Genomic DNA, 9,871 nt, shown 5'->3' with positions numbered 1-9,871 from the left:
AATTACTTTATTGATCAAAGAAGGGCTGAAATCTCTGTCATTGTGAATTTGTCTATATGTCCCTTTGTTTGAATTAGTTTTTATTTCTTTTATTTTAAAGCTCTATTATTAGCTGAATGCATATTTAGAATTGTCATAAATGTTTCTAATGATTGACTCTTTTATTATTATGAAATATCCCTCTTTATTTTTGGTAATATTCTTTGTCCCTCTAAAGTCTACTTTGTTTAATGTTAATATAGCCATTTCAGTTTTCTTATAATTAGTGTTCATATTGTGTATCTTTTTAAATCCTTTTAATCTATCTCTGTGTTTAAAATGTGTTTCTCATATACAGTATATAGTTAGGCCTTGCTTTATTATCCAGTCAGATTTCTCTGCCTTTTAATGAGATGTGCCTAGTCCATTTACGGCTACTGTAATTATTGATATGGGTGGTTGAAGTCTGCTCTCTTGCTGTTTGCTTTCTACTTATGCCATCTATTCCAGGTTCTTTTTTCTTCTTTTCCTGCATTCTTTTGAGATGTTTGGCTATTTTAAATCATTTTATCATCTCTATTGTTTATTAGTTATGGCTGTGTTTTAGCTTTTTAAGGGTTACAACACATGTCTTTAACTTACTGCAATCTACCTTCAAATAATATTATACTACTCACCTTATAATAGTGTATTTCCATTTCTCCCTTCCAATACTTTGTGTTTTTGTTGCCAGATGTTGTACTTCTATATGTATTTTATACATCCACAATACACTCTAAATATTTTGTTTTACACAGTCAATAGTCTTTTTAAAATTTATTTTATTTTTTGGCTCCACCACACAGCTTGTGGTATCTTAGTTCCCCAAACAGGCATTGAACCCAGGCACTGGCAGTGAAAACACAAAGCCCTAACCATGGGACCACCAGGGAATTCCCTAAAATTTATTTTATTTTTATATTTATATATATATATATATATATATGTATGTGTGTGTATATATATAATTTCCAGTGTTCATTCCTTGTGTGCAATCACTTTTCCATCTGGTACAGTCCAGGTCTGCTGGTGACAGATTCTCTCACTTCTGTCAGGAAGGCTCTTTCTTTTGTTTTCATTTTTAAAGTAACATTTTCTGTATAAAGAATTCCAAGTTGATGATGTTTTTATTTGCATGTCTGTTTGCTTTCAACACTTGTCTTCTGGCTTACTTTCTTTCTGATGAAAAATTGGTAATCATTCTTATCTCTGTTCCCCTCTATGCAATGTATCTTTTTTTTCCCCTCTGACTGCTTTTAAGATTTTCTCTTTATCATTGGTTTATGGCAACTTAATTATGATGTTCCTTGGTGTGATGATCCTGTGTTTATCCCTCTCAGGGTTTATTGCATTTCTTCAATCTATGAGTTAATGGTTCTCATCTATTGTGGGAATATTTCAATCATCATTTCTTCAAATATTTTTTTCTGCCAGTCTCTTTCTTCTACTTTTGAATTATACTCCTTGATGTTGTTCCGCAATTCACTGGGGCTCTGTCCTTTTTGTATCTCTCCCCAGCGCTTCAGGTTGTATAATTCCCATTGTCTCTTTTCCAGGTTCACTGATCTTCCACAGTGATCTGCTGCTGTTAAGACCTCGCAATGAAATTTTTCTTTCAAATAATGTAATTTTTCAACTCTAGAAATTATATAAGATTTTCAAAACTTTTAGTGTCTCTATTTAGATACTTTACTTGTTTCCAAATTATTTCCTGTTTTTCATTATATGCTTTAACATATTTATACGGTCTATTTTAAAATCCTTTTCTATTCTAGTAGACTGATTTTATCCTAGTTATGAGTTTCATTTCCTTTCTTCTTTATGTGTCTCCTAATTTTCTCTTGGTGCTGAACCGTACTATTGAGTTTCTAGACTTTCTTGTCTTCCTTTTTGACAGTATTTTGTTTCAGCAGGCAGTTAATTTACTTTCAGATCAGCTTGATCCTTTCAAGTCTTGTTTTAAAGTTTTGTTAAGATGGTTCTAAAGCAGAAGGAGTTAAAAATTTTCCTTTAAAGAGCCAGGTAGTAATTATTTTGGGCTTCCCTGCTGGCCAAGCGGTAAAGAACTGCCGGCCAGTGCAGGAGACGCGGGAAGCACAGGTTCAATGCCTGGGATGGGACGATCCCCTGGGGAAGGAAATGGCAACCCCCTCCAGTATTCTTGTCTGGGAAATCACGTGGGCGAGGAGCCTGGTGGTCTACAGTTCATGGAGTCACCAAAGAGTCTCTATTACATGCTGTCAGTCAGGGACTAGTCAGGGTCTGAGATTTTACCCTACTTGCAAGCCTACAAAAGTAGCCTGGATTCTAGCAGAAGACATAAGACTCCTTGGTCAGAGACAAAGGACTTTATTATAGCACAGCAGGCATCCTAAATTTCATATTCTCATTTGTTTCCCTTGGTCCCTGAACATCATGCTGGCATTGCAGACTGGATCCAAGTTGAATGTCACACACTGTGGATCTGGATCACAGCTGAGGAATCCTGAGCTTAGGAACCTCTCAACTTATAGCTGCTAGCAAATCTGTCCAAACTTTGCCCTGGAAGGAGCCATTCTCTCTATTTTCCTGGTCAGGAAACAAAGCAACGCTTTGTCCTGGAGGGTGACACTGCTGCTGCTAAGTCACTTCAGTCATGTCTGACTCTGTGCAACCCCATAGACAGCAGCCCACCAGGCTCCCCCGTCCCTGGGATTCTCCAGGCAAGAACACTGGAGTGGGTTGCCATTTCCTTCCCCAGTGCATGAAAGTGAAAATGAAGTCGCTCAGTCGTGTCCAACTCTTCATGACCCCACGGACTGCAGCCTATCAGGCTCCTCCGCCCATGGGGTTCTCCAGGCAAGAGTACTGGAGTGGGTTGCCATTGCCTTCTCCGATCAAAAGGCTACTGGATATACAAATTTCCTTGGAAAGGTAGTCTGGGACAAAATTGTTACAAGATATGCAAAAATGCCATGGAAGATTGTCTTTTACCGAAAACTCTCATGTTCAAGAGGTCTCTCTACTGGTTGGAATTTAAATGCTTACCATCTCCATGAAAGCATTGCTTGAGTCTCACATCCCCAGGAGTTTTTCCTCTGAGAGTTGTTCTTCTCCCAGTTGTTTTGCCTGGCCTTATGAACTGATGGGGTCCTGTCTTATACATGTGCATCTTAATATTCAAACAAACACTTGAGATGACCCTTGTGCAGATTTCTGGAACTCTGTCTCTGCACACCTCTCTCCTCCCTGGTACTCTGCTTCTCAAACTGCATTTACTTCCAGAGTTCCAGTCTCTCTTTAATTCAGCAAAACCGCTGTGCTCTGCTTGAATTCTCTTTCTTCATAATGTCAATTCACAAAGAACCTCCAGGCAGAAAGCTGGGGCATTTGAGAACTCTATTCGTTTGTTTTCTCTTCCCAAGGAACAGAGTCCTATGCAGCCTGTTCAACTTCTGACAATTGTTTTTTATATATATATATATATATATATATATATATATATATATATATATGTTTTTATTTTTATAATTTTTTTAAACCAGGAGATCTAGTCTGGTACTAGTTACTCCATCATTGCACAACTATCTTCTTTTAGCATTAACTTCTTTATGTGTTTTGGGATTTTGATGTGCACAGTCACTGAGTGGGAGATATTTCCGTTATTCTTTCTTACTCCCATCTCTAATGTAATGAGTATTTTCATCTGCCTTTATCTCCATCCCATGCTCCAGTCCAGAAACAAGATCTTAAGATGGCTGTAGAGGGTTCCTGCTCCTTATCAATGTTAGGAATATGTCTAATCTAGTAACTGAGCCAGCTGGTATCTCAGTTCATTTGCTGTAATGATTTTTTTTTTTTTTTTTTTTTTTTTTGGTCCTTTTGCTTTCTTGGGTCCACTACTTCTGATAAATCCACAGCTCCAGGCAATATACTGGCAGCAGTTGTATCCAGCTCCCTTTCATGGGGCTGGGAAAAGTTAGGTGACTAATCATCACTGGTTACCCAGAACAAAGATATTTCCTGAAACTCAGGATTTTCACTGGTAAGGCAGAGAATGTCCTGGAGAAACCAGGATGGCTGGTGTGTTCCAGTTCCTGGCTTTCAGAACAATGCTAGCTTTGGTCTCTGTCTTGACCAAAGTGTTTTAGCCTTGGTGTTCCACCAGAGCTGAATTTCCCATTGCCAACAGCTGTTTCAAGGCCCGGGCCTTGATGGGCTGCAGCTTTAGCTCAGCTCACTGCTTTGCATTTCTGTTGTGTTTCTAGTGCGCAAAGATGTTTATCTCATTTTTTTGAGACCAGCAATGACCTTTGGCTTTCTTTTTCTATTTTATCTGCATTACCATGCGTTTAAAGCATACAGGATGAACTGAAGCATGAATTCAATATGCCACCTGACTGGAAATTCTACCGATTCTTTTTCAATTTGGTACTGACTTAATTTAAGAAATAATGTAATGGAATAGCCTGTTTTATTTAGAAGCCATTCCAGTCATTTTGAGGGACCTCAAATCACAGAAATCCAGGTGAATAGTCACTGTCCATATAGTGGCTGTATTCTTTGAGGGCATTGTAACTCAGTACTTAAGTTAGCATAGAACAAAGGAGAAACAGCATTCTAACTGCTCCATTCTACTACTTCTGGTTAGTGACAATGGCATCAATACTGCTTTACTCTCATCTCCATTTCCACTTTGAATTCTTCTCCATGAATTTCTTATTCATCCCTTCCTGAAGACACAGAAGAAAGAAAGTCAAAGGGAGGTTGAGGCAGTGGTTTCCAACCTCTTCCTTATGCAGCAACCTTCAAACTGGTTTTGGAGAACATATGCATTTTCAGACCCTTGGACATAACTTTGGTGACCTAACATGGTTACTAGTAATAACATGGTTACTACCCTTGAAATTGGGCAAAAGGAGCAGAATAAGCTTTTTTGCCTCCCTGTTTGCCTCAGACTATGCTCTGTCTGTATTCTTTTTGATGAGAAGATTTTTTTAAAAAACAGTTTTCAGCCTTTTGCTCTTCATTCTATTGACAATGACAATACCATTAATTGTCTTGCAGATTTGCACTGTGATTTACAGTAAGCATTTAAACTATTTCTACTGGATTAATGAGTTTTTGAACATAGAGGTTTTCACATTTCAAACCCAGGTATCTAAATATCATGCAAACAAGCTTCTGTCATAGTACAATACTAGTGAAGTAGCAAAAATTGTTTCTAGAGCAAAGTAGTTCACACAACCATCTTAACTCCACTTAGAAAAATAGTCCCATTCCCAGCTTTGGCTTCTGTTTTTAATTGAAGTGGTAGAAATGTGTACGTGGCCGTTCACATTGAAACATTTAAAAATTGGTATCTTTACGAGCTAGTCTATTTTTAACAAAAATAAATATGAGTTAACTGCTCACATGATGGAATTAAATATTTTCTGGGAAGTAATTCAGTGAAGAACAGGGAAGCCTGGCATGCTGCAGTCCATGGGGTTGCAAAGAGTTGGACACGACTGAGCGGCTGAACAACAACAATTTAGTAAAAACCAAATGATTCAAGAAGTGATCACCTTATTGTTTTACTGAGTTTTTTTGTCGTTAAAGAAACTAGTTGGACCACGCCTTTTTGGGTATCTTAAAATAACTCCACAGGTAGCTGGTCTGAGACTCTGATGGGGGTGGAGGAGAATAGAAAAGTTAGAAAATGAAGCAGAGAACTATCATTTAGTAATTGAGAACACACACTTATTTAACTAGGACTAAATATTGCCAGAGCAAGTCCTGTACTAAAATTAGACATTGGGGTTGGTCCAATAGCAGCACAAGTTATAATCCTTTAGAAATCATAGCCTGTTGGTTCAAATCAGGACACTGCAATGTGAGAATATAAAGCACATATGTCTTCATTACAGGACAGTAGAGTTACCAAAGCTAGAACTACTACCTAAAGGTTGGATTTTTATTTTTTCTTTTTTGCTTTTCTTTCATATATGAGAAGACCTCTTGAAAATATGTAATTTCCTAGTTCTCTTGCCCCATGCATCAAATGTGTGTATACACACACATACTCATGTTTAGGTAGGTCTTGGGAACAGTATACTAGAACCTAAGAAAATTTATGGGAAAGGTAATGTGATATAGTGGAAAGAGAATATATCTTGGAATTAGACATACCTTCCTGTGAATCCTAGCTCCATCATACTCTCTGAAACCTTGGAGAAAACAATTTGTATGGACCTCAGATTTTTTTATTTGGTTTTTTAAAAATCAGAAAATGTCAGGTGCTGAGAAAATGTTTTCCTCTCTCCCATCTGTACCACCATCAGAGGACATTTAGACAGATAGCTAGATAGACAGAATTGTGTTAACTTCATATTTTTTGTGTACCAGGCACTGTAGTACATACTATCTCATTTAGTCTTGACACACCCATGAAGTAGTGAAGCTTCAACAGCCCTTATATATGTCTTTAGGCTTTGCTTGCCTAAAGGATCATGCTAGAAAGTGACAGAACCGAGACGAGAGTGCTCCTAACCACTGTGATTTCAGCCTCACAAAAAGTCAAAACTTAAAGATATCCTATCAGTGAAATGTAGTGAGAAATGTAACAACAAACCATTAGTTTCTCAGCAGATTTACCTTTTTTATCCAAATTTAATTTTGATACATGTATTAGTTTGTTAGGGCTGCCATACAAAATACCACTGACTGTGTAGCTTAAACAACAGAAGGTTATTTTCTCACTATTCTGGAGGCTCCAAGTCCAAGATGAAGGTGTTGGCAAGTTTGATTTCTTTTCATGCCTCTCTCCCTGGGTCGCAGGTGGCTGGCTGCCTTCTCTGTATCCTCGCATGATCATCCCTCTATTTTTCTGTGTCCTAACCTACTCTTCTGGTCATTTTGGATTAATGACTCCATTTTGACTTAATTACCCCTTTAAAGGCCCTGTCTCTAGTAGATATAGTCACATTCAAGGTCTTTGGGGTTAGAGCTTCAGCATGTGAAGGAACACAATTCAGCCCCTAACAAGGCATATATCGCAAAAGCCATGTGATACCAAATGAAAAAGAAAATAAACCTGCTCCCCTGAATGTTTACTATGTGTCAAACATTGTTCAAATATGTGTTTACACATATTTATTTAATCCATACAAGCCAAGTACTATTCTTAGCCCCATTTGGTACTGAGAGGTTAGGTAGTTTATTAAGTCACATGCGTGTGTTTGTGCTAAGTTGCTTCAGTTGTGAAGCAACTCTTTGAGACCCTGTGGAGTCTCAAAGCCCACCAGGCTCCTCTGTCCGTGGGATTCTCCAGGCAAGAATACTGGAGTGGGTATCCATTCCCTTCTCCAGGGGATCTTCCTGACCCAGGGATCCAACCTGTGTCTCCTTGTGGCTCCTGCATTGCAGGTGGATTCTTTACTGCTGAGCCATCTGGGAAACCCATCAAGTCACATAACTAGTAAGTAATGGGAGAACATTTGAATCCACAGAGCCTGACACCAGAGTCTGTACTCACACGGCCCCCTCTCAACTAGAAGCGTCCTGTTTGGGCCAAAGAAACAGAAAACACAGGAGTATCTATTTGAGGTAAAATGATGATTAAACTTCAAAAGTCTGTATATGTTTAATTAGCAATTACTAGGCTGTCCTACATGAAAGATAGTGAAGCAGCTTTCATTTATTCCATGGTTATGGCTGAAGTGTACATTGAAAGGACTGTTGCTGAGGCTGAAACTCCAGTACTCTGGCCACCTCATGCGAAGAGTTGACTTGTTGGAAAAGACCCTGATGCTGGGAGGGACTGGGGGCAAGAGGAGAAGGGGACGACAGAGGATGAGATGGCTGGATGGCATCACCGACTCGATGCACATGAGTTTGGGTGAATTCCAGGAGTTGGTGATGGACAGGGAGGCCTGGCATGATGCGATTCATGGGGTTGGAAAGAGTTGGACACGGCTGAGTGACTGAACTGAACTATAGCTGAAGTAATAAATCAGTCACTTAGAAAATGGCAAAGAAAAATTCTAAGTTAATTTCTTGCATCCTACTCTATGTAATGAAGGATTAATACAAAGTATTATATTTCTCTTCTAAACCTTCAAAGGCAAATAGTACCCATAATGAGGCATCAATATTTGAAGACCTAGGACACATATGCTTCACTTCTGATTTTTCTCCCATGTGGGCATCATTCCTGCTTCAGTCCATTAATTGAAGCAAGAAAAGAAGCTGAGTTCCATGTCTGGAAATGTTGGTCTTAGGGATAGCAATATGTTCCTTGCAGCCACTGAAGTCTGTAAGTCTACAGAAGCAAGAACTTGCAGCCAAACGTGACTAGAAAAAGAAATTGTAAACTACCCCACTCCCTCCCAGAATCCCCCAGACAGTTAGGAAGGAATGTAGGGCTCCCACTGCACAAAGGAACAGGATTTGAGCCGATTTTGTTGAGTCTCAAAGGACAGTGTTCTTCAGTTTCCATCTGGTTTAAATCCAAAGTGAACAAAAGAATAGACTCAGAGCTAGGAGTCAGATCACTGCTGTGGTGCTCTCTTTGCCAGTCATTTTAGTTTGTCAGCAGAGCCTTGGCCTTCAAGATGCTTACAGTTCGGTGATGAGGATGGGGGTGTTTACAGAGCACCGCAGTCAAGTTCCAAGTTGAACATAACCCATATGAAAACGAAGACTGGAGATACTTGTCACAGCAGCTCAGGATTTTAGAGGCCACTGCTGGCTGGAGTTATCAAGGCAAACTCAATAGAGAAAAGTTGACTGTTGAGATGGACCTCGAAAGTAGGATTTGCTGGGTCGGGGGAGGTGAAGGTGTGTTAGAGGATTCAGTAGCAGCTGGGGCACAAAGGCAGGAGTGAGGGAGACAGGCAGGACAACAAAGAAACTTCGTCCCTGGCACAGACAGATTTGGGGGAGTTATGGGAAATATTTTAGGATTAAACAGACTGGGGTCAGATGATGAATATGACTCATGCTAGAGGTCAACATTGTTATTCTCTTAGTTGAATTGCCAGCTGAAATTATCTCAGTTCTCTGAACATGTTGGTTAGAACACGTCTCAGCAGAACAAAGTGCTTTGCCCCTACTATATAAAAAAGATAATGAATGAGAACCTACTGTAGAGCACAAGGAACTCTATTCGGTACCCTGTAATGACCTATATGAGAAAAGAATCTTAAAAAGAGTGGATATGTGTGTGTGTCTAACTGATTCAATTTGCTATACCACAGAAACTAACAGCATTGTAAAAATCAACTATACTCCAATAAAAATAATAATGAAAAAAGAACTCAGAGCTTTGCATTTAGTGGCATGCTTGTTATCCTTAAGGCTGCTTAGACTACAACATGCTCTGTGGACCACTGTCCCTCCAGATTTGTGTCATGCCTAATTGAGCTGGGAGATGGTGCACCTCTTGGCTCTAGGCCTACACAGACTCAGCCTGGCAGGAGGCCTCAGAGCAGCTTACGTGGTTCCAAGTGCCCAGCCGGAGTCAGGAGGAGGGTGCTGCTGCCCCAGGAAGGCATATAGCCTCAGAAATGGCTTCTCCTTTTTTCAGTCAATGAGATACGCATTCTCTGTCTGCGTTTGATGAACCTTCAGAGGGGAGAGCTCTAGGGAATTCTACACTCTCCACTTCCCTTCCCTTCCTATCTCCAAGGCTGTCTTGAAGTAGAAATTTTAGTCTCACAGACCTTTGACTTCTGACTCGCCTGTATGATGTTAGACAAACGACTAAGTTTTTTGAGCTCATTATATTTTTTAAATCTGTAAAATAGCCCAGCAACTCTGAGGTTACTCTTCATTCTCTTCCTCTTTTGTGACTTCTCTCAGTTGCTGATGTTTTGGAAGAACATCTTTTTCT

General features: G+C 39.4%; 1 long non-coding RNA gene across 1 annotated transcript in view; it reads left to right on the top strand.

The window, feature by feature from the left end:
* LOC106502467 overlaps positions 1-9,871 on the top strand; it is a 54,592-nt gene that overhangs the window by 28,730 nt on the left and 15,991 nt on the right. The gene's annotated exons all lie outside the window — the stretch shown is intronic.

This window comes from Capra hircus, chromosome 9, assembly GCF_001704415.2.
Source record: "Capra hircus breed San Clemente chromosome 9, ASM170441v1, whole genome shotgun sequence".
NCBI lineage: Eukaryota > Metazoa > Chordata > Mammalia > Artiodactyla > Bovidae > Capra > Capra hircus.
Note: the sequence above shows the minus strand (reverse complement) of the source record. Positions and strands in the feature narration are given on the sequence as shown.